This window comes from Thermobia domestica, chromosome 11, assembly GCF_964235325.1.
Source record: "Thermobia domestica chromosome 11, izTheDome1.hap1.1, whole genome shotgun sequence".
Taxonomy (NCBI): domain Eukaryota; kingdom Metazoa; phylum Arthropoda; class Insecta; order Zygentoma; family Lepismatidae; genus Thermobia; species Thermobia domestica.
In genome coordinates, this window is record NC_137464.1 from 125,666,363 (window position 1) to 125,689,193 (window position 22,831).

The following is a 22,831-nucleotide window of genomic DNA, read 5'->3' on the forward strand; positions in this document are numbered from 1 at the left end:
CTTCTGCAATTCAAAGTGTAGATTTAAGAAATCTGCAAAAAGGAACTTTTGTTACATACATATATGTATGATAACCAGTGGTGCGTAGCAGAAATATTATGAATAAATCGTGAATTACATGAAGTTGAAGTGCTGTTTATGATTCTACATGGACCTTCAGCATTTGTGACTATCGTCAATGTGCTACGCAGGGGCGGATTCAGGTCGGACTTCTGGAAGGGAGGGGGAGTAATACTGCTATTCAGAGGTACTTTTAAGAGCTCCAAACTCTGAGATCGGTTTTATTTATATATAAAATAAAAAGGTTTCTTCCCCCTAGATCCACTCCTGGACGAGTTGTGAGTGAGCCAACACCTATTGGAGTACCTGCACGGTTACATGCTATTAGCGAAGAAGACACCAACCAAGTAAATGATTGGTCCATGTAAAAAAATAAAATAATAATAATAATAATAAATCAGTGAAATTTTGTTTGCGAAGACCATTTTAAGTAAGTGAACTTGAAATTTGTGCGTTTCGTAATCGTAATTTCCACCTCAGATTATTTCGGTTTAAGAAAACGGAGGAGCAGGGGGAGGCTCATTTTACTATTTCAGAGAGCCTTCTTGATCAAAATAATGAAAAAAAAGTCAAGAAAATCTTTTATTCTTCATTTAATGAATGTGAACCACAAACATCATCAAATCATTGCACTTTTATTGTTCCCAGTGTTGCTAACTGTGACATCAAAGTTAACGAAACTTCGCTAACTTTAAAAGGCTGCAGTTCATCCATCCCAAGCGGCACACCGACGTCGAAAAGACGTGTTTTTTTTGGTGTAAAACACCGTAAAATACACCGAACATGGCGTGATTTACACGTCTTTTCCCACGTGGAAATGTCCGGGAATATGACGTGATTTTTATGACGTCTTTTACACGTCATAGAATATGACGTGATTTTTATGACGTCTTTTACACGTCATAGAAATGACGTGTAAATCACGTCTTTTTTACGTGATTTCCACGTGTAAATCACGTCTTTTTCACACCTTCATGTGAATTGGAAGGGGGGAGTTCTCGAAATGAGGCGGCGAGAAGCAAAGGTGTGTAAGCGATATTTGCAATAAAGTATTGATGTCTCAAAAATGGATTCTGCACAGCTAAATATACAAACTGGATGGTGAAGCTCGTCGCAGTCAAATAGAAAGTCTACCCATGAATGCTCTACGCCGAACTTCATTATGCAGTTTGTATATTTTGCAATGCAGAATCCATTTTAGAGACATACATACTCTATTGAAAATGTCACTTACACCCCTTTGCTTCTCCTACCTCAAATGTCATGGAAGTCTGACAGGATTGTTCAGTTCCAAATGTCAAAACCATTAGAAATCGATGTGCATCCGCAGTTTTGATATTAGGAATTTCAATCCATGTACTACGTCGATTATTCGCCACACTTTTGAGGCTATTTACCAGCCCCTATTCTACCGTTTTGCACCAAAGTTAGGGGTTAGGCTACTAGGGCTACCTAGTTCTGGCCCTGTAAATTTTGAAATAGATCGGTTGAATAGTGGTTGAAACAAATAACCCTGAAACTGTGTCGAATAATCGAGATCCTACTATACATAGATTGAGATTCCTAATGTCAACACTGGATACACATCAATTTATGATTATTTGGACATATGAAACTGAATAATAATAATAATAATAATAATAATAATAATAATAATAATAATAATAATAATAATAATAATAATAATAATAATAATAATAATAATAATAATAATAATATCTACTCCAAAACACACAGCTTACAACACATTTTTTTAAAAAATGATAAAAAAGAAAAAAATCATACTTTTTCTATTTTCTTAACTGCGTTTTTTTTCTTGACAGTTCTGAACTGATCTCTGGCCGCAACACTTTTCTTGGGTAAAAAAAAAGTCTACGAATAACAACTGGACAACGATTATTATAAGTAAAAACAATAATGAAAATAAATTTATCCTTGTGGCTGCTGCTTGATTTTTCACCATTGTGTTGTAATTTGCATAATAATTTACAAGCTCCTATACCAGATAAGTAAGACCACTGGGTTATTGTAATAAATAACAGATCAGGATAGACCCTAAGAACCCTAGATCTTGCCACAGCGAAATACATCACCACCCTCTCTCGGAAGCACACATTGGGGAACGTCAAAGTATTGTGGTCTATTTGATTGGTCTGTACCAAGAATTTGGTAATTTCGCTTCTCCGAATGTTCGTATTATCTATGGATTGGGGATTTCCATATCCAATTAACCACCTCTAGTGTTGTTGATTTATATTTTTTTAGTATTTGGATACTAGCCTATTGAAGAGTATATATTCGCCTTAATGTGTGGTATATTTATCTACACATTAAGAAACGAATATACAATAGCTGTCGAGGAATAATTACATACCTAATGCAACAGGAAAGAAACGGCAGCGCTTGCTCCACGAAAGGATAAATTTAAAGCCATACATTAAAAAGAAAACCGAGACGCATTGAATCGACTTGAAAAACATAAAAAAAAAACCCTCGAATGTAAGACTCACCCTTGGCGAAAAAAAAAGCCCTACATAACTTTTAAGAATGAGAAAAGACGAATAAAAACAAAGAATGAAATGGAAAAATAAAGGAACATTGTACTTACAGTCCTAAGAAAATGAAATGAAATAAAATCTTTGAGTTTTACGTCCCACGCTTATACCGGTTAGGCTAAAGGAGACGGTGATAATGAGAAATTAATGAAATGGTGGAATGAAGAAAGTGGGAGGAAACGAGAGAACCCCGAGAAAACCCACGCACACGGTGTTTGTCCACTACGTGGACAAAGTTCACTTCGCGGGGGCTGGGATCGAACCCGGAACCCCAAGCACCAGAGGTGAACGCTCTACTACTGAGCAACCGCGGCCCTTAGTACTAAGAAGAATCCACTCATTTCGTCACTGGAATTTATTCATGTGTATTTACTAGTACCTTCTTCTTAATGAAATTACGGTACAACACGTGCTTCCATAAATTTTATAGCTATCCATTATTACGCTAGTATGCGCACACATACACACAAACACAACCACCCACATCCAACACACACTCACATACACAAGAACAATGGGTTTTATTGACAGTGCAAAATTTAGGACTAAACTTTTATAACTCCAATTTAAGACACCTTTATTTTGGAGGTGAAAAATCGAAAAAGAAAGTACATCTTAAAATTAATTAACCTCTGAGGGATGAAAGCGAAAACACATAACCATTAATTTGAATTCTACATTTATTAGTTATATGTACAATGTGCACGTTTTGTCGTATAAAATAATATTCATGCTATTTGTAATGCAACAAGAAACACTGATTGTCTTTATTATTTGTAATACAAACAAGAAATATGTAGACAATGCAAATCTGTTGGTTATAATCTAAAACTTACAGAGATCTTTTAATATATAAAATAAAAAGAATCAAATTTTTCTATAAATTTCGTATGAAGGAAAACACCTTTCATAGTTATTGAAAGTACAGAAATGCAGCATCATATCAAAAAAGCCTCACGTGCTCAAGTAGGTTAAAAATGGGGACTGCGGTAAGTATCCCACTTATTATCCCATCCATTATACCAGTAGCAGTTTCTTCCATCTTTTAGTTTTCGAAAGAGATGCCTTTACATTGATTTCCAACAAAGCGAGGAGGAACAGGTCAACATGTTTCAAGCATGCCGAATCCTTTTCATCCTCAAACAACAAGGCAGATGGAAGTGAATATCTTTCTACTAACATTTTGAAGATTTGTGGCATTTGTTCATTTGAAGATCTTTATTTTTACTCACGAATGATAAGTGTCTTTAAGGCTAGTTTGCACAACGTGAACTTTGCTCTTTTTTCCTCGGGAGTTAAATTCCATCGCCAGCTCTTTGGAAACCAAGCATCAGAGAAAGGTCCCTTTTCCTCCCAACGATGACAGATAGGAACACTGAAACAGAAAAAAAAATCATGAACAATCATAGTGCAAATTTTCAGGTGGGGAGAAAATTTTAAAAAATAATTACAATACGTCATGTGTAACTACAATCAATACGCAATAAAACGATTAGTTACTGCACTCGCTTGCATGAAGTCCCACTTTTAACGGCCTTCCAAACAGCGAAATTAAACTACCATTAATTTTAGTTATTCTGTAATAGCTTAACTTTTGATTTTATTGCAGCTGTTAACTCTGATTGTTCAGAAGGATCAAACAAGTTGGGGGATATAAGACTTTGTATATACAGATAAATGACAAATAATTCTGAAACACTCATAGAAGGCTACATTACGTATGTGCTCACAATATAAAATGCCACTCCAAGACCAACTTTAGGATGTGAGCTAAAAGTGACGATCAAGTATATTGATACGATATTGATACAAACAAAATGGTGTATAACTTATGTATTCCGAAAAGTAAAAAAATTGTGAGCAAACGCCCCCTCACTTGTTACTGGAGTATTTTTAAAAAATAAGACTTCTAGAACCAGAATTCTGTCACAAGTAGTAGGGTGAAAATCGTCACATTATTTGTTCTGAGCAGGGTTAGAAGTTGCGGCAGTTATTATTATTATTATTATTATTATTATTAATAATAATAATAATAATAATAATAATAATAATAATAATAATAATAATAATAATAATAATAATAATAAAACTTCTCTTTGGTGAAAATTATATTTTACCCCTCTGTTGAGAAAAATATTTTCGGGAGGAGTACTTTTATCCATTCAAAAAAAAAAAAAAAAAAGCGCGAACACTATAACATGTTGTCGCGGCCACGAACGGTCTCAAGGGGATATCTTAGACCTTCGTGGTGGACTGGTAGGATTCTCAGTGTTAGAAAGTTGTAAACACCGATTCTATCATTTGCATTTAAAGAACAATGAATAGTTTGTTCACGCTCCCAAGTAAGCTCTGGTATAAGTCAAAATATAGGTTTTATATACACGAGCGCTTAACTAATTTATGGGCGTACTGACAGGGTGTGAAGACACCGATATAGAGAACGATAGCCAAGACAAACAAGTATTTATATACCGCCAGAGGATAGTTATATCACAACAAGAATAATTCATGTAAGGGCCACTATTTATGTGGGCCAGGGTTCGAATCTCAATGTAGCCGCCAATTTATGTCGGCGGGTACATATCCCAACGATTCAGTTATCAAATTATGTGCGTGACGCGAGGTATCGCATGTCACAGGCCGACAACAATTATGTCGCGCGTGCACATTCCACCAATCTGTCACCAAAGTATGTCTTGGTGGAGGAGGTTGTTATTAGTACAATAATAATGAACAATAGCGAGAGGTAGCCTTGAAAAAGGCTGTTTATATAGGGACTTTAAATTAGTCCGTGTCAAGAAGAGCTATGCGGCTCGGGTGATAGATGGTTAAATAACATACAATTTCAATAACAACCGAGTGAAGGCGCAAAGGCGCAGATGTCCATCTCAAGCAAACAGGCTATCGGATGACCACTCGTCAAGGGGACGGCTTTAGGGTCCCGGAACAATACAGATAACAAAAGCAAGGCGGTTTTTGGTCAGAATGAGGACGAGTGAGGTCAGTACGCAAAAGAACAATAATTACGAGTATTACGATATTAGCGAGAAGGCGTCAGCGAGTTGGAATACCACTGCTATCAGCCAGTTCAGAATACTTAGTAAATTAGCATATCAAAGACATATTATATCATTATAACTAGACACGAGATTGCTGCTCGAATTGAAAGAGATCTAGGAAATCAAAAGTAATTAGCAATTCACACAAACGATATTTAAGCAACAAAAGGTTTCAAAGTAATTTTGAAACTACTTGGGAGGTGATCCCCTTTACAGTTAAGCGACTTTATGAAAAGATAATGCAAATGACAGTTACATGAAAACATTAAATAAACAGTGATAACCCACCTGAGGTCCGTGGTCCTACCTCCAGGCACTCTAAGTCGAGATGGGAAGACTCCGGGGCTATCTTCGACGCAGCTGTAGCCGTTTCGTACGCACCAGGTAGCACAATCACTTAAAAGCACTGAAAACACTATTACGAGAAACTTACTTGTACTTCGAGCGGCTGAAATACAAGAACAGGATAGACGGACGATGATCAGGACTTCATGTAAGACGATGTCGTCACTGAGCTTCGTACGGGATTAGAAGTCTTCGGAATGTTTGGGACTTCGCACAGGCTGGTCTTCTCCTGGATGGATGATGGAATAGAGGTGAGACGAATGGTGAATGCAGTTCCCAGATTCGAACTACGTCCAACAGGATTTCATTCCACAGGTCATCTGCCTTCTCCAGTAGACTACAACATGGGCACGTCGATACGAGGCGTTAATATAGATATTGAGAAAGAATTATGAAACGTTCACCAAAAGGGAAGTATTGAGAATGTTTTTGGAATGACGTAAACAATGCAAGTTCGAGTTAGGAAGAATTTTATTGGCTGGCTCGAATAAGTCCGTAGACTGAATACATTACAGGGTGACTTTCCTACATGAGGTCTTCTACGTAACTCAGCGTTAGCACAGGTTAACGAATATGGTGTTAGGAAGCATTTAGGTACACAAAAGTGGAATTACTGAGAGATCTTAAAGAGATCCTTGTAGAGCCAATGTTCAGATTAGGTAAGCAGAATCTGAATAGTAATAACTAAGTTTGTAGGTTGACTGTATACTCACAGTGAGAACTGAAGTACTGTCCAGTTGAGCACTTAAGATGGAATTAGTGATAACACACACTGCTCGTCTCCAATGATGGATCTTTATGAAATGTCCGTGGTGGAAGGAATACCGTCCTTACGCCGTATGATGGAAGTTAACAGTCACTGCTGACACAATAGCACAAGTCGGTGAGGGATGTAACAAAGTTTCTCCCGACCGAAGAACGGGCTATAACAAGAGTGTCAACGTTCCGGCGTAGTTCCAAGTTAGACTGTGGACGATAAGTCCATGTCGTGGAGTTTGATGGAACTTTACCCGAAGGAAGCAACAAGCGGGAACTTGTGCCACTTCTAAAGGTGATCGGAATTCCCCCGAAGGGGGCAACGGGCGGAGGCCCGCGCCTCTTCGAAAACTCGATGATGATCCCCCGAATTGACGAATTGACTAATTCTACTCTCTCAAGAGAGATGTACTCACTTTTTGTTTGACCTTATCATTTTCACACGGCACTAGGGTAGGGACGTGTGAAGGCAGGGGTAAGTCAGGGTTTTACCTGATTGGATTTCGAATTATTTATTAAACGAATTTAAGTTTCTGCGACTGCGTAAGCAGGCGGAGGGCGTATCCTAAAAGCTTCCTGTACATGGAAAAATTTACTGATACAAAAACCCTGATAACCTGAGAAGGTTAACATTTGACCTCATGTGTACAAAGAGTCAATTTTAGTTACAGATAGTACAATTTACTGAGACAATTTTAATTACACCGTGACTCTCCAGACACATTATATTTTCAATAAAATTTCAAGAGTTCAAAAGTTCAAACTTTGCAAGTGTGCTTTAAAAATTAACGACTTATGTCTGTGACAATTTATATTACTAAAACGTCCAAAACAGAGTGAATAATCAAATTTATAATCGAACACTTGTGGTCGTATTACGGGAAGATGAGACTCTGTGTCATAGTTATTGAATATATGGTTGACTAACAAAATAACCTTTTTAACCTTTAAGTTAACTAAACGAATTTCATATTAATTCTGTCGTTTCTATTTATTTAAGATTTTGATAACCAAAAAGTAGGAATCTATTACTTTCCTGTATAAGAAAAATATTATCTTCTCTAGACGAGAAAGGTTATAGTTTAACTGATTCCTGAGCAGACAGTCAGCTGGCTGGGAGGGATGAAGCAGACATAGTATTTCATCCAACAAAAAAAAATAAAGACAGCTGGAAGGAACTTGAATGCGCGAAGAGAATGACTAACATTTCCCTGCTCTCTCGTTCTTCCTTGTTTTAAGATTTAAGGAAAAAAATAAACTTGTCTACGCAATTAGAAAAATAATTGTCGTTAATTGTTTGAGTAATTGTGGAGTGTGGCAAAAATTTTGGCGCCAATTGAGATGGCGCGTGTGGCACACTACAGTCGACGCCCCTTAAGGAAAAAAAAAATTTAGTTTGCTCCGACAAATCTAAACATTTTTTTTTTACTTAGGGCTAATGGCAAAATAAATTTTCAGAGTTGGCAACACTTTCATGTTAAATGAGTTTTTACTTTGGGTTGGCAACATTGACTTTACCTATGGTAGGTCGCAACACTGTTGTATGTTCGAGCAATACTACATACTAAGGTTAATTAAAATTGAAATAGAACATACCCTAACTCAATATAAGAGAACTCATATAGTATATAGTGACAATTTCATAATAAGTACATAAAACTAAGAAATGACACGATTAGTGAACTTTAAACTACATGATTGGATCATAAACTCAATGATGCTAATCAATACGCTATACCTATAGACATTTACAAAGTATGTATATGAGCTTAAACTAAATGCATTAATTCTTTAAACCTTTATAACTTTTCTCCATATGTACCTTAAAATTTTACATGTAAATTTAAATGATATTCCTTTTAAGAATAATTTCCAAAATTATTAAGATTTTCTGACAAATGTGCTTATAGAATAAAAATAATATGAGACCAAATAATTTGTATGCGATAGCAATATCGAATTGTATTCGCAAAGATACAAAAACAAAAGGAAACAGAATTACCAAATTCTTGTTTATCTACAGAACCATAATAAGGAAGTAGACACATAGTTGACCTTACTGAACCCAAACAAACCATTAAGGGATAAGAGATGAACTTGACCTACTTTTTAGACTCTAACGGTACATTTTTCTTTTTAACTTTTTCTTTTTCTTTTTTTTTTTAAAAAAAAAAGAACTACCCTAAACCATTAACACATTCAGCTTGGCCTCGAGCTGAAATATAATATTTTCTACAGAGGGGTGAAACCACAGAAGATGAAAGAATTCAAGAATCTGTATATAGACGTATATATATATATTCTTCAGCTACACAACTAACCTTTGAGATTTTTTTTTTTTTAAACTGTTTCTTGTCCTTACGTTAACGGAACCATTCTATTTGGAAACAGATGTTTCGAGATTGTACCTTTTACACATATGACTAATATATTGTAATCGTAAATTATAGCTACCTTTTAGATGTACGTTTAACCAATTAATGATGCAGATTATCATTGCCTTGAATTAGACAGAATACTATTGTCACACTTTTATTCTTATATAATTAATATAAACGTACGAGGTATTATAGACCTCCTGATTTGAAACATTATCGTTTTCAATACGATTATTATTAGCATGGATGTTGTTGGCAACATCAGTATTAATACTATTATTACTAGCAACAATGTTATGGTGGCTATTTCTTATGCATTTTGTTACTTTAATTATTTCGAATTTATAGCTACAAGCGTTAGTTTTATCAGTTTGTATCAATTGTTATAGAAATGGATAATGAATCCTTTATAATTGGTTTACAAAATGGCAAAGCTTACGAAATAACATGAAAATTAATTCTCTCACAGAAAGAGTTTTAGAGTACAGGTAAAAGACCTTTTGTACATTTATATGGGAAATATAAAATCACTATGCCACAATGATATTATGAAGATACAGAGCAAGAAATTACAGATATGAAAAATATAAGCTATTTATGCGTTAGGATCTTATGAATCCGTTAAATGATGCATAAGTAAGTTAAGTAAGTTACTTGTTACTTCAATTATGTTAGCTTACGAGTCATTAAGGAGATTTTTGAACAACAAACAATAGATAGCTCTAAAATTAATTAACATACTGACTTCTAGTATGGTTGAAATAATTATATTCTTTGCGCGTGGGACGCAAGTTGCACAATTTTTGTTTAAATAGAGTATTCTAGAAAGGGATGATGATGCCTTTCGTACTAATGACTCAACATAAATAAATCTACTAAAATTTAATGATTAGGCAATTCATAGACAATTCTCGCTTGAAATAGGAATATTCGAGTTATAATTGAACATTTACAATTAACGATAAAATACTAATGTTTTTAATTCGCTAATAGCTAATTAATGTGAGCTCGTCCACGCTACTGGACTAGATGAGCGGTTAGAAGACCTTTAAACTATCATAATATTTCTATATGTATTGCCTATAAATAAGTATACAGATTACCTTAAAAGCTTTTTCAACACATTATAACTACATTGTTAACAAGCATAGACGATTATTTGAATCAATATGAGGTTTTCAATTAATCGGCATCAGATATGGGTACTTAATCTTACTGAATTCATACATTTTTCATCCTTGTTTAAGGGCACAATTATATCACTACACTTGAATTTCTTACTAAAATTCGCTTTACAATTAACCTCTAGATTAAATGATTTTCAATTACATATGGCGAGATCTCGAGAATCCTTAAGTCACTGCTGTAGATCAAACAATTGATCTTCAAATAACAAATTAACGATAATTAAACTTCGAATGAGAGAGTTTTACATTAAGATTTTCCTTTTTGAGAGGGGCGGCTTGGCTTTTTTGAATGAGATTGGATGACTTGTTACGTTTAGTAATAATTGCATGAATTTCATTAGCAATTTTGAGGCGTCTGATTTTAACGCAGAAAAAGATAATAATGGCTTAATTTAGTAGAACATTTACACAAATACACAATTAACTCGGCCGTGGGCAACTTTACTAGGCTTTCTGGTGCGGACAACCTTTTACTCAAGGGAGAATGAATGGAACTGGTCATTGGTGCTCCTAAGATAACTAGTACGTAATGAAATAACACATAATACTAACTTCAATATACCTGAAAGATTTTCTCGCTTGACACTAACCTTGGAGCGGATGGCGCTCGGAATTACTTTCATTCAACAGAAAACTTACTCAGTATAGCAGGCCTGTTCAGAAGGGGCCGCTTATTAGCACTTTTACCACATTTACATATTTCTGCAAAGGAAACAAGACACTTGGCCTCCTTTTCCCTTGCTTTTATTCGCCTTTTAATCGCATTTTTGCCTTCTGGGAGAAGACAGAGGGGCTGCAAGAAAATGCGCCCAGGTCGGTAAATTTACGGACCTATTGAATCAACATAAGCATGGCTGGACCTAGACTGACGCAAAGAGGTGTGGTCACTCCGAAAAGATGACGACAGCTGTTTTACGCGAGTAGGCAGCAATTCGCAATCGCTATTTCGAGGACAGTTCTAAGGTACCGTCAATAGCAATCTAGCACAACAGAGAGATATGTATTCTACACATCAAACGCAATTTATATGAATTTCTTCAAGATGCGAGGGGATTACTACTTAACCCAAAACACTACAATTGAAAATTAGCGAGATTATAAATTGAGCGGAAACACCTGAGTTTGATGATTACGTCACATGGGCTGACGACATTTTTACGTCCGACACAGTTGCAATGAGATTTTCAAATTGATACTTTCCACATTACTTTAATACTATACGGCCATTGCAATACAAAGAGATTTAACTAGAACGGTATACCACATTTTCATTAATTAATAGGTTTCAATATTCCTGAACAAACATACATGAATGCACGCAATTTCTCATTTCATGTCTAATAATACTCATAAATGGATACATTTTCATTGAAAAGTTCTACGTTTGCCGTGAGGTTTAGATAGCTTCTGTTTTTGGAAACGATTAAAAACGCTAAATCGTTGTACAACTTCAAAGATTTCAAAGGGTCATCCGTTTTGTCACATTTAACTAAACGCAAATCAATAAGAGTTGATTCTAGGTGTTTGACAACAAGATTTTTGTCGACTAGCGGTAATAAAGCAACAATTTGTATTCTCGGATTCGGACCAGAGAATGCGAAAAGAACTGAAGGTCGTAACTCTTCATGATACTCAATTAAATTGGAGAGATAATGTAAAGACATGGTTTTGATGCCGTGAAATATAATTTCTGAACTATTCGCTAGGCTAGTCTGGAAATGTAATTCATACCATTTTCGGAATCGTAAGCCGCGTAGATTTTGAACAATTTCCTCTTGTTCTGTTAATCCGTAAGTGGGATTAAACAATTCAAATTTAGGCAAAACTGAACGTTGCGCAAGTAGGTACTTAAATGAAGAATCTTGCATGAGAACTTTGTCTTCTTTATAGACAGGATAATACAATTTATGATGTCCAAACATTTTGACAACTAATTTTCCTTTCTCTCTCTCTACTAAACTACTGAAATACGAACGAGTGACGAATAAATGAACGAACGAGTGGATATCGTCACATACATAAAACAAATTGACTTTCTCTCAATGATCAATGACTTAAGTAATTAAGTTATACATGAATCAAATAACTGCAATTAACTTGATGAGTTAAGAATTCTCACGCCTCCGTTTTTCTTTACTACTACTATTATACCTTCTTATTAATGTTACTAGGAAGAAGAAAGAAACTTCACCAGTTGAAAGAAAACAGATCGTTCTTCGAAAGGTTGCGGAGGGAAACAAGTATTTCGTTCCGCTATTTTGCTTCTTCTTTTTTTTTTTTTTTTACAGCCGTGGGTTGACGGCGAGCGCAAAAGGAAAGGCTTTCTGTCCAAAAGATTGAAAACTTCCTGTCGCGGTCAATTCTCTATCCTATTTTCTTTCTAGGTGTGAACCTTCTTTGATCTTGTTTTTCTTTATTTACAACTACCACGGGGGGGGGGGGGGGGTTGGAGAATAAACGAACAAGATGTTTCTGTGAGTGTTATCTTAGCTTAAAAAGATTGGAACAATAAGTTCTGCAATGAAACTATACCTAACTCTCTTTTTAAATTTGTAAAAGAATGTAAGATTACGTTTACGTCAACAAAGCAAAATGAGAGATTTGTTGTGTCTCTACCAAACAACTATCTTGTGATTTAAAATGAACAAAATCTTTTGAATGAGGTGTGCAAACTATTCAAAACACACAAATTAACTTGATTTACTTTGAAACACACTTTCCTTAAATTTTAACTAAAATTACAAGATTAAATCAATACAGTGTAACAATTTACAAGATAGATTAAATTTTTCGCTATCACAAGCTGTTACCAAAATTTACCAAAATTAACAGAATTTACACTTGTGATGCAGGTTCGCATGTCACGCGCTACCACTAATTATGTCGCGGCGGTGACATATTCCTCCGCTTGCCACCAATTTTGGTTACAGATCCTTACCGCTTGCCACCAATTTTGTCGCGGCCACGAACGGTCTCAAGGGGATATCTTAGACCTTCGTGGTGGACTGGTAGGATTCTCAGTGTTAGAAAGTTGTAAACACCGATTCTATCATTTGCATTTAAAGAACAATGAATAGTTTGTTCACGCTCCCAAGTAAGCTCTGGTATAAGTCAAAATATAGGTTTTATATACACGAGCGCTTAACTAATTTATGGGCGTATTGACAGGGTGTGAAGACACCGATATAGAGAACGATAGCCAAGACAAACAAGTATTTATATACCGCCAGAGGATAGTTATATCACAACAAGAATAATTCATGTAAGGGCCACTATTTATGTGGGCCAGGGTTCGAATCTCAATGTAGCCGCCAATTTATGTCGGCGGGTACATATCCCAACGATTCAGTTATCAAATTATGTGCGTGACGCGAGGTATCGCATGTCACAGGCCGACAACAATTATGTCGCGCGTGCACATTCCACCAATCTGTCACCAAAGTATGTCTTGGTGGAGGAGGTTGTTATTAGTACAATAATAATGAACAATAGCGAGAGGTAGCCTTGAAAAAGGCTGTTTATATAGGGACTTTAAATTAGTCCGTGTCAAGAAGAGCTATGCGGCTCGGGTGATAGATGGTTAAATAACATACAATTTCAATAACAACCGAGTGAAGGCGCAAAGGCGCAGATGTCCATCTCAAGCAAACAGGCTATCGGATGACCACTCGTCAAGGGGACGGCTTTAGGGTCCCGGAACAATACAGATAACAAAAGCAAGGCGGTTTTTGGTCAGAATGAGGACGAGTGAGGTCAGTACGCAAAAGAACAATAATTACGAGTATTACGATATTAGCGAGAAGGCGTCAGCGAGTTGGAATACCACTGCTATCAGCCAGTTCAGAATACTTAGTAAATTAGCATATCAAAGACATATTATATCATTATAACTAGACACGAGATTGCTGCTCGAATTGAAAGAGATCTAGGAAATCAAAAGTAATTAGCAATTCACACAAACGATATTTAAGCAACAAAAGGTTTCAAAGTAATTTTGAAACTACTTGGGAGGTGATCCCCTTTACAGTTAAGCGACTTTATGAAAAGATAATGCAAATGACAGTTACATGAAAACATTAAATAAACAGTGATAACCCACCTGAGGTCCGTGGTCCTACCTCCAGGCACTCTAAGTCGAGATGGGAAGACTCCGGGGCTATCTTCGACGCAGCTGTAGCCGTTTCGTACGCACCAGGTAGCACAATCACTTAAAAGCACTGAAAACACTATTACGAGAAACTTACTTGTACTTCGAGCGGCTGAAATACAAGAACAGGATAGACGGACGATGATCAGGACTTCATGTAAGACGATGTCGTCACTGAGCTTCGTACGGGATTAGAAGTCTTCGGAATGTTTGGGACTTCGCACAGGCTGGTCTTCTCCTGGATGGATGATGGAATAGAGGTGAGACGAATGGTGAATGCAGTTCCCAGATTCGAACTACGTCCAACAGGATTTCATTCCACAGGTCATCTGCCTTCTCCAGTAGACTACAACATGGGCACGTCGATACGAGGCGTTAATATAGATATTGAGAAAGAATTATGAAACGTTCACCAAAAGGGAAGTATTGAGAATGTTTTTGGAATGACGTAAACAATGCAAGTTCGAGTTAGGAAGAATTTTATTGGCTGGCTCGAATAAGTCCGTAGACTGAATACATTACAGGGTGACTTTCCTACATGAGGTCTTCTACGTAACTCAGCGTTAGCACAGGTTAACGAATATGGTGTTAGGAAGCATTTAGGTACACAAAAGTGGAATTACTGAGAGATCTTAAAGAGATCCTTGTAGAGCCAATGTTCAGATTAGGTAAGCAGAATCTGAATAGTAATAACTAAGTTTGTAGGTTGACTGTATACTCACAGTGAGAACTGAAGTACTGTCCAGTTGAGCACTTAAGATGGAATTAGTGATAACACACACTGCTCGTCTCCAATGATGGATCTTTATGAAATGTCCGTGGTGGAAGGAATACCGTCCTTACGCCGTATGATGGAAGTTAACAGTCACTGCTGACACAATAGCACAAGTCGGTGAGGGATGTAACAAAGTTTCTCCCGACCGAAGAACGGGCTATAACAAGAGTGTCAACGTTCCGGCGTAGTTCCAAGTTAGACTGTGGACGATAAGTCCATGTCGTGGAGTTTGATGGAACTTTACCCGAAGGAAGCAACAAGCGGGAACTTGTGCCACTTCTAAAGGTGATCGGAATTCCCCCGAAGGGGGCAACGGGCGGAGGCCCGCGCCTCTTCGAAAACTCGATGATGATCCCCCGAATTGACGAATTGACTAATTCTACTCTCTCAAGAGAGATGTACTCACTTTTTGTTTGACCTTATCATTTTCACACGGCACTAGGGTAGGGACGTGTGAAGGCAGGGGTAAGTCAGGGTTTTACCTGATTGGATTTCGAATTATTTATTAAACGAATTTAAGTTTCTGCGACTGCGTAAGCAGGCGGAGGGCGTATCCTAAAAGCTTCCTGTACATGGAAAAATTTACTGATACAAAAACCCTGATAACCTGAGAAGGTTAACATTTGACCTCATGTGTACAAAGAGTCAATTTTAGTTACAGATAGTACAATTTACTGAGACAATTTTAATTACACCGTGACTCTCCAGACACATTATATTTTCAATAAAATTTCAAGAGTTCAAAAGTTCAAACTTTGCAAGTGTGCTTTAAAAATTAACGACTTATGTCTGTGACAATTTATATTACTAAAACGTCCAAAACAGAGTGAATAATCAAATTTATAATCGAACACTTGTGGTCGTATTACGGGAAGATGAGACTCTGTGTCATAGTTATTGAATATATGGTTGACTAACAAAATAACCTTTTTAACCTTTAAGTTAACTAAACGAATTTCATATTAATTCTGTCGTTTCTATTTATTTAAGATTTTGATAACCAAAAAGTAGGAATCTATTACTTTCCTGTATAAGAAAAATATTATCTTCTCTAGACGAGAAAGGTTATAGTTTAACTGATTCCTGAGCAGACAGTCAGCTGGCTGGGAGGGATGAAGCAGACATAGTATTTCATCCAACAAAAAAAAATAAAGACAGCTGGAAGGAACTTGAATGCGCGAAGAGAATGACTAACATTTCCCTGCTCTCTCGTTCTTCCTTGTTTTAAGATTTAAGGAAAAAAATAAACTTGTCTACGCAATTAGAAAAATAATTGTCGTTAATTGTTTGAGTAATTGTGGAGTGTGGCAAAAATTTTGGCGCCAATTGAGATGGCGCGTGTGGCACACTACAATGTGATACATTCCATATTAAAGCTTTGCTTATATATAAATACTTAAGTCAAATAAAATAATTGCTGAAGGAATAAAAATTAATAAACAGGGAAACCTTTAAAAATCTAAAATAATAAATAAATAAATAAATAAATAAATAGAGTGTATCTGAAGAAGACAAGGGTAGTTGCTGAAACAGTTACATTTAAATAAAATTGGCGCAGCTGTGGCTCGGTGATAGAGCGTTCACCTCTGGTGCTTGAGGCCAATGATTCGATCCCAGCTCACTTCAAGCGGCTTTTCTTGGAGTTCTCCAATTTTTTCCCACATTCTTCATTCCACCATTTAATTCACTTCTCATCATCACCGACTCCCTTAGCCTCAGTGCCTGATCGTGGAACGTTAAATTGAATATTTCATTTATATAAAAGTATTGCCTTGTTCAACAATTATTTTATTTTAGTTAAGTACTAATAAAATATTACTACTTTCTTTCTTTTCTTCTTACTCGGCATTTTCTTACATGGGTATTATAAAATAACATGTCAAAAACTCACCTGTCGCAACTTTGGTATGTATGTCATCCTCCACAGTGATATTTCTAGAGCAGCTCGACGAGCAGAAAGGGGTCAGGTGGTCTGCTGTTGATCAATTCATCATTTGCAGGAGCATTGGCCACACGCTCTGGAAAGTGGGAGTACATACAAGGCTTATTTTGGCAAATAACATGTATTTACACCTAGGCTTATTACAACGACTAAATACATTTAACATGAAATGAAGCAGTTTAATTTTATGTAAACAGTAAAGTGGGTTTTTACTACATTTTGTATATATATATAAAAAAAAACCGCTTATAGAAAGAAAAATGAGTTGGCAGGAAAATATCAGCCATAAATTTCACATGCTTTCTGTTCTGGATATTTTCAGCGTAAAAGAAGGTGTGAAGAAGAGTCCGAAATCGTCCCAACCTCGATGCAGGAATGGCCACTTCTTAAATGGAAAGATACGCAAAATAAATATTGACAAACTTGTGGACAGATAGATTTTATGGATTATTGTCTGCCCGTTGTTAACAAGAAGCAGGGATCGGAAAATCTTTGAGTTTTACGTCCCACGATTATGCCGATTAGGCTAAAGGAGACGGTGATGATGAGTAATGGATGAAATGGCGGAATGAAGAAAGTGGGAGGGAACGGGAGAACCCCGAGAAAACCCACGCACACGGTGTTTGTCCACCACAAAGTTCACTTGGCGGGGGCTGGGATCGAACCCGGGACCCCAAGCACCAGAGGTGAACGCTCTACTACTGAGCCACCGCGGCCCCATAAGAAGCAGGGATCGGTTTTGAGAACGGAGTGAGAGCGTAAAATATCGCATCTTGAACACAAAGAACACAAATGACTACCTGCGTTTTCGAACGCGGACATTTTCTGACCAAAAACACCAAGGCAAGTAATTTCTTGCTATGTATTGCTTCATTTAAATTCTGCAACGTGAAAAAAAAAGTTTTTATCTTACATTTATAATACAAGGTTGAAAAAATCAAGAGCTCCAATTCTGGGGTAGGTTTTATTTTTTTTAAAAAAATAAAAAATATCCTACTCTGGGAGGGGTAGTCGTCACCTCTGGATCCGCCCCTGTTGTGTACACACCTTCCTTTTGGTGGCAGCAGATATGTAAGCCCGGAAGCAATGAGGTATTTTTTTTTACTGATGGAGCTGCAGTGCCTCAGTGGTAGAGCGTTCACTTCTAGTGCGTGGGGTCCCTGGTTTGATCCCAGCTCGTGCCAAGTGGGCTTTGTGGTGGACAAACACCATGTGCCTGAGTTTTCTCGACACTCTCCCGTTTCCGCCCACTTTCTTCATACCACCATTTTTCACATTTCATTATCACCATCTTCCTTAGGCTCGGTGCCTTTCCTGGGACGTGAAACTAAATATTTAATTTCATTTCTTTTTAATGATGAGGAATTGGTGTTCTACCTGAAAGCAGGTTTTTGACCCAAAGAGACTTCCGTTGTTAATGTGCGCATAAACATTAGGAGGATATTCCCTATGTCAAGAACTCTCTTAAACACATCTGACTGGAACCAGCACCAGCCCCCAATCACGGTCCCTTAATAAGACTTTTGGTTTCCTTTGAATCGTTTCACGATTAGCAGTGGAAATCATAATAATATAGTCATGTAGAGGATACTTAACTGAGCTGGAATATATTTTTTGAACTTCAGTGGCAACATTGATAAGTATCCATCATCACATGCTGGCACTGGAGTAAGTACTGTAATCTAAAATGCGAGGGAGCTGTCTACTCAATTAATGAACAAAATATTCGAACAGTCAAAAACCCGTTACATTATTATGATTTCCACACCGAATTCTGTAGCACAGTTACGGTAGCCAAGTGTCTTGTGAGGGTGTGTAGGTGCAGCAGGGCGATGGTTGCAGTTTGAGAGTGCTCTCAACTCAAGGTGACCAGACGTCCCGTTTTGGCCGGGACAGTCCCTTATTTTCAACCGTTGTCCCGTTTCTTTCAGATTCTCAAACGGGAAGCCTAAATGTCCCGTTTTTAAGCAAACATGACCCAGGTGTCCCGTAATTATTATTCAAAATATAAATAGCCAATGCTAATTCTACACTCTTCCGTACCAACACTTACTGGGAAGGTTCACCCGTGCCTAGAACTTCTGAATATTCAAATGAGAATTGAGTGTTCTGTGGTTCAAGTGGAAATTGAGTGGGAATTCTGAGTGTTGAAGTAGTTAAAAGTATTGTTGGGTAATACTTAAGTTAGAAACGCTGTGTTATCATTCTTACTTTGTATTTTGTAAATTGAAAACACTGCTGAGTCCCAAAATGCAATGTGGAAGTCACCCCACCCCCCGTCGCCGATTCGTATGCGTCCCGTTTCTGAAAGTAAAAGTTCTGGTCACCTTGTCTCAACTGGGGTAATATCCTCCCACTGATTATGCACATATACAATGGGGGCACTACTTTAACAAACGGGTCTACCAAATATTCATCTATTTTGTGGATTTTTTCACTAGATTTAAGACAGTAGTGCTACAAAAGGTTAAACAAAACAGAACTGAGTGAGCGAAGGGGTTAGAACTTCCATAGGGCTCGTTGTTTCTAACTTTGAAGTCATACACGATTGGCATTGCAACAATTGCCGAGGGTCATTTCCCAAAGAGGTTCACTCGAGCAGTCGGTTCTACCTAACAGAAAATTCATAGGTAACATACGATGTGAAACATATTTTTGTGAAGGAATAAAAGTGTGAATGTCAGTAATTAATGTCAGTACACAGCAAATTGAAATGAATTTTGGGCATTATTCGAGCAGACGATTCTACCAAATTTTGACATTTCTTACAGTTTCATATCAGGTTAGAACAATGCATTTCTTTTAGCAGAGCATGAACTAAATCAGAAGCTCCATTAGTGCTTGCAGATTGACTTCAGGCCTCAGTACAAATACAGCGTGGACGTAAAGCGTAACAATTTCAGTGAATAAAACACGAACCAATTTATTTCAGCTCCCCACTAAAAAGCAGGGGTAGGAGCACAGCAACAGGGTCCGAACGGCAGCGACGGAATGCGTCCGTAGGGAGCAGGCGCGTCAGCGACGGGGAATATACGTCTAAACGAGAATAGTGGAAGACCACACTTACATATGCAATACTTTCACTGATCACTTAAAATTCATTTCAATATGCTGTACACTGACAGTAATTACTTATATTCACACTCTCATTCCTTCACGAAAAATGTTTCTTATAATATTTTACCTATAAATTTTATATTTGGTAGAACCGTCTGCTCGAGTGAAGCCGCATTTTGAGTGATAGTGAAATCATTGTAAGCGTAAGTGTGCTTTTCCATTATCCTTCTTTACGCGCATAGTCCCCGTCGCTGACGTGCCTGTTCCCTACGAACGCACCCCCTCGTTGCCGCTCGGGCCCTCTTGCTGTGCTTCTGCACTGATTCCAATAGAATGCATTTGTGCTTTTTAATGGGCACCTAGCAAAAGTTATTTCGTGTTTTATGCACTGTACTTAATATGCTACGCGTCGGGAAGGTTCTAGAACACATAGTATTGTTGAGCGAGCGTCAGCGAGTGAAGGCGGGATAGAGCCCCGCACGGCACGTTGTTTTCTGTCTTTGTTACAATTAAGTGGGAAGGGGTACGGTACCTGTGTTCTAGAACCTTGCCCCATGCGTCTACTCTATATTTACACTAACCCCCGTGAAGTCAATCTGCAAGTAGTAATGGAGCTCCTCATTTAGTGCATATTCTGCTATAGGAAATACAATGCTCTAACCTAACCTGAAAATGTAAGAAATGTATTAAAATTTAGTAGAACCGTCTGTTCCAGTAATGCCTCCAAAAGCATACACTTACTATCATCTCGTTGTTTGCTTGTATTTATCAGTCTTTCGCCTTGGCAAATAGTACCACAATGCGTGCAGCTTTTATTATACGGATTCATAGTATAAGTAGTAGTAGTAGGAACGGGTTAGAAGCCCCGCGGAGGTTGGTTGGTCCTGTTCTCGACATGAAATAGGCAAATTAAAGACTTGTCCAATTTTTTTCGTATATTTTTCAATCTACGGATCTGTATAATAAAACTGCACCACAGAATGACATACTTTCCCATGCATACTCACTCCCATATACGGTTTATTGAGAATAAAAACACATACATTATCATTTTACTACCTTCACTATTAACATTTTATATAGTATTCTACCTAAAATATTTAATTTGATACAGGCGTCTGCAAATGTTAACCTAATGTAGGTATCCTCGTTCTTTCTACGGTATTTTAATACACTGTAATAAGAAACCGCAGAATACTCAATCTGCTGAATTTTACACAGAATGCACCTAGATAGGAATAGGATAGGAATTATACTTACTTGTCTTAAAGCTGACCTTTATCACAGGTGACTTTAACAAAACACATTATTTATATTCACAAACAATACCATCAAAACACGATTCCGCAAATGGCTCACGATTCCCAGCATGCACTGCTCAAACTGCAGTTACAGTACGGGGAACGTCCGCGCTTTTTAGCACCTAAAAAAGACGTCTATTTTTGGTGATGTCCGACACGTGATTCTTTGTACCATTCTGGCACGTGATAAACACGTACAATTTAGGTCATGTTTGACACGTCATTTTTGTTACCATTTTGGTACGTGATAAAGACGTTCCAAATTTTCAAAAGACGTCATTTTGAATTCGAACCCCAAAAAAAGACGTGTTTATGACGTGACTGTGCTACTTGGGATGAAGCGTTGGTCGAGAATGGTATTTGGTGTGTTTATTATTCATGTAAAGTTGAACCATCTGACAAAATTTCAGAATTTTAAAAGATGGTGTTTTCGAGAAAATGGCGCCCAAAAATGGCGATTTTTGAAAATTTTACAATTTCTTGAATTTTTTGTGGCAAAACGGTTGCACACAGAAGCGATACATTTTTTTTCGGAAAGCGGGTAATCAGGTCTTACCAACCGTGAAAACAGAATTTTAAAATTCAAACCGGAAGTGCTCGAAAAAATTCGCAAACTTCGACTTTTCAGATAAATTGACGTTCATTTGTTAATTTATGTACAAAAAGATACGCATGCGCAAACCAAACTATAATAAAATATAGTTTACTTATATCCCTATGTAAATACCACAACAAGAATTATACCTCTACCTGTCTCCATAGCCGAATGGTGAGGCTCCGAAGTTGACCATTTTCCATGTCTTCTACAATTCATAAATTGTACTCCCCGTCTTTGATGGCCCATTACTTGGCGGGAAATTTTTTTTCGAGAAAACAAAAAATATGGGTCTCTTAAAAACATGTCTAGTTGCTATAAAAAAAGTTTCAACAATATCTGAGATGGTGATGGTAGAATTTTATATTTTTTTTTTCCTGAGTTGAAATGGAAGGCACCAGGAACAACTGGAGTTGGAATCACAAAGGTGTCTGTGTTGGCAACGATCATATTGAGACAGTAGCACTGGGTTATTCGTGGCAGTTAGAGCAAACCTGTACTATGTAAGAGATAATACAATTGGTGTGTGTAGTGAACAGTGCGCAGTGTACAGTGAACTGAGCAGATAATGATAGTGTTAAATGGGTTACTTCTCCTATCCCATTGGCAACTTGTTGGTGCTTAGATATGTTTCGCGAGGGACGCGACATGCGACATTGTTATTCGGAACCGAC

At 37.2% G+C, this 22,831-nt stretch overlaps 1 long non-coding RNA gene across 1 annotated transcript; it reads right to left on the bottom strand.

Moving 5' to 3' along the window:
* Window positions 1-3,307: 3,307 nt before the first annotated feature.
* On the bottom strand, window positions 3,308-21,891 carry LOC145663661 (uncharacterized). The gene is made up of 3 exons (XR_014127217.1): window positions 21,522-21,891; window positions 17,154-17,280; window positions 3,308-3,990 (listed from the first exon to the last, which is right to left on the bottom strand). It is a non-coding gene; the product is annotated as an uncharacterized LOC145663661 (long non-coding RNA).
* Window positions 21,892-22,831: the final 940 nt, after the last annotated feature.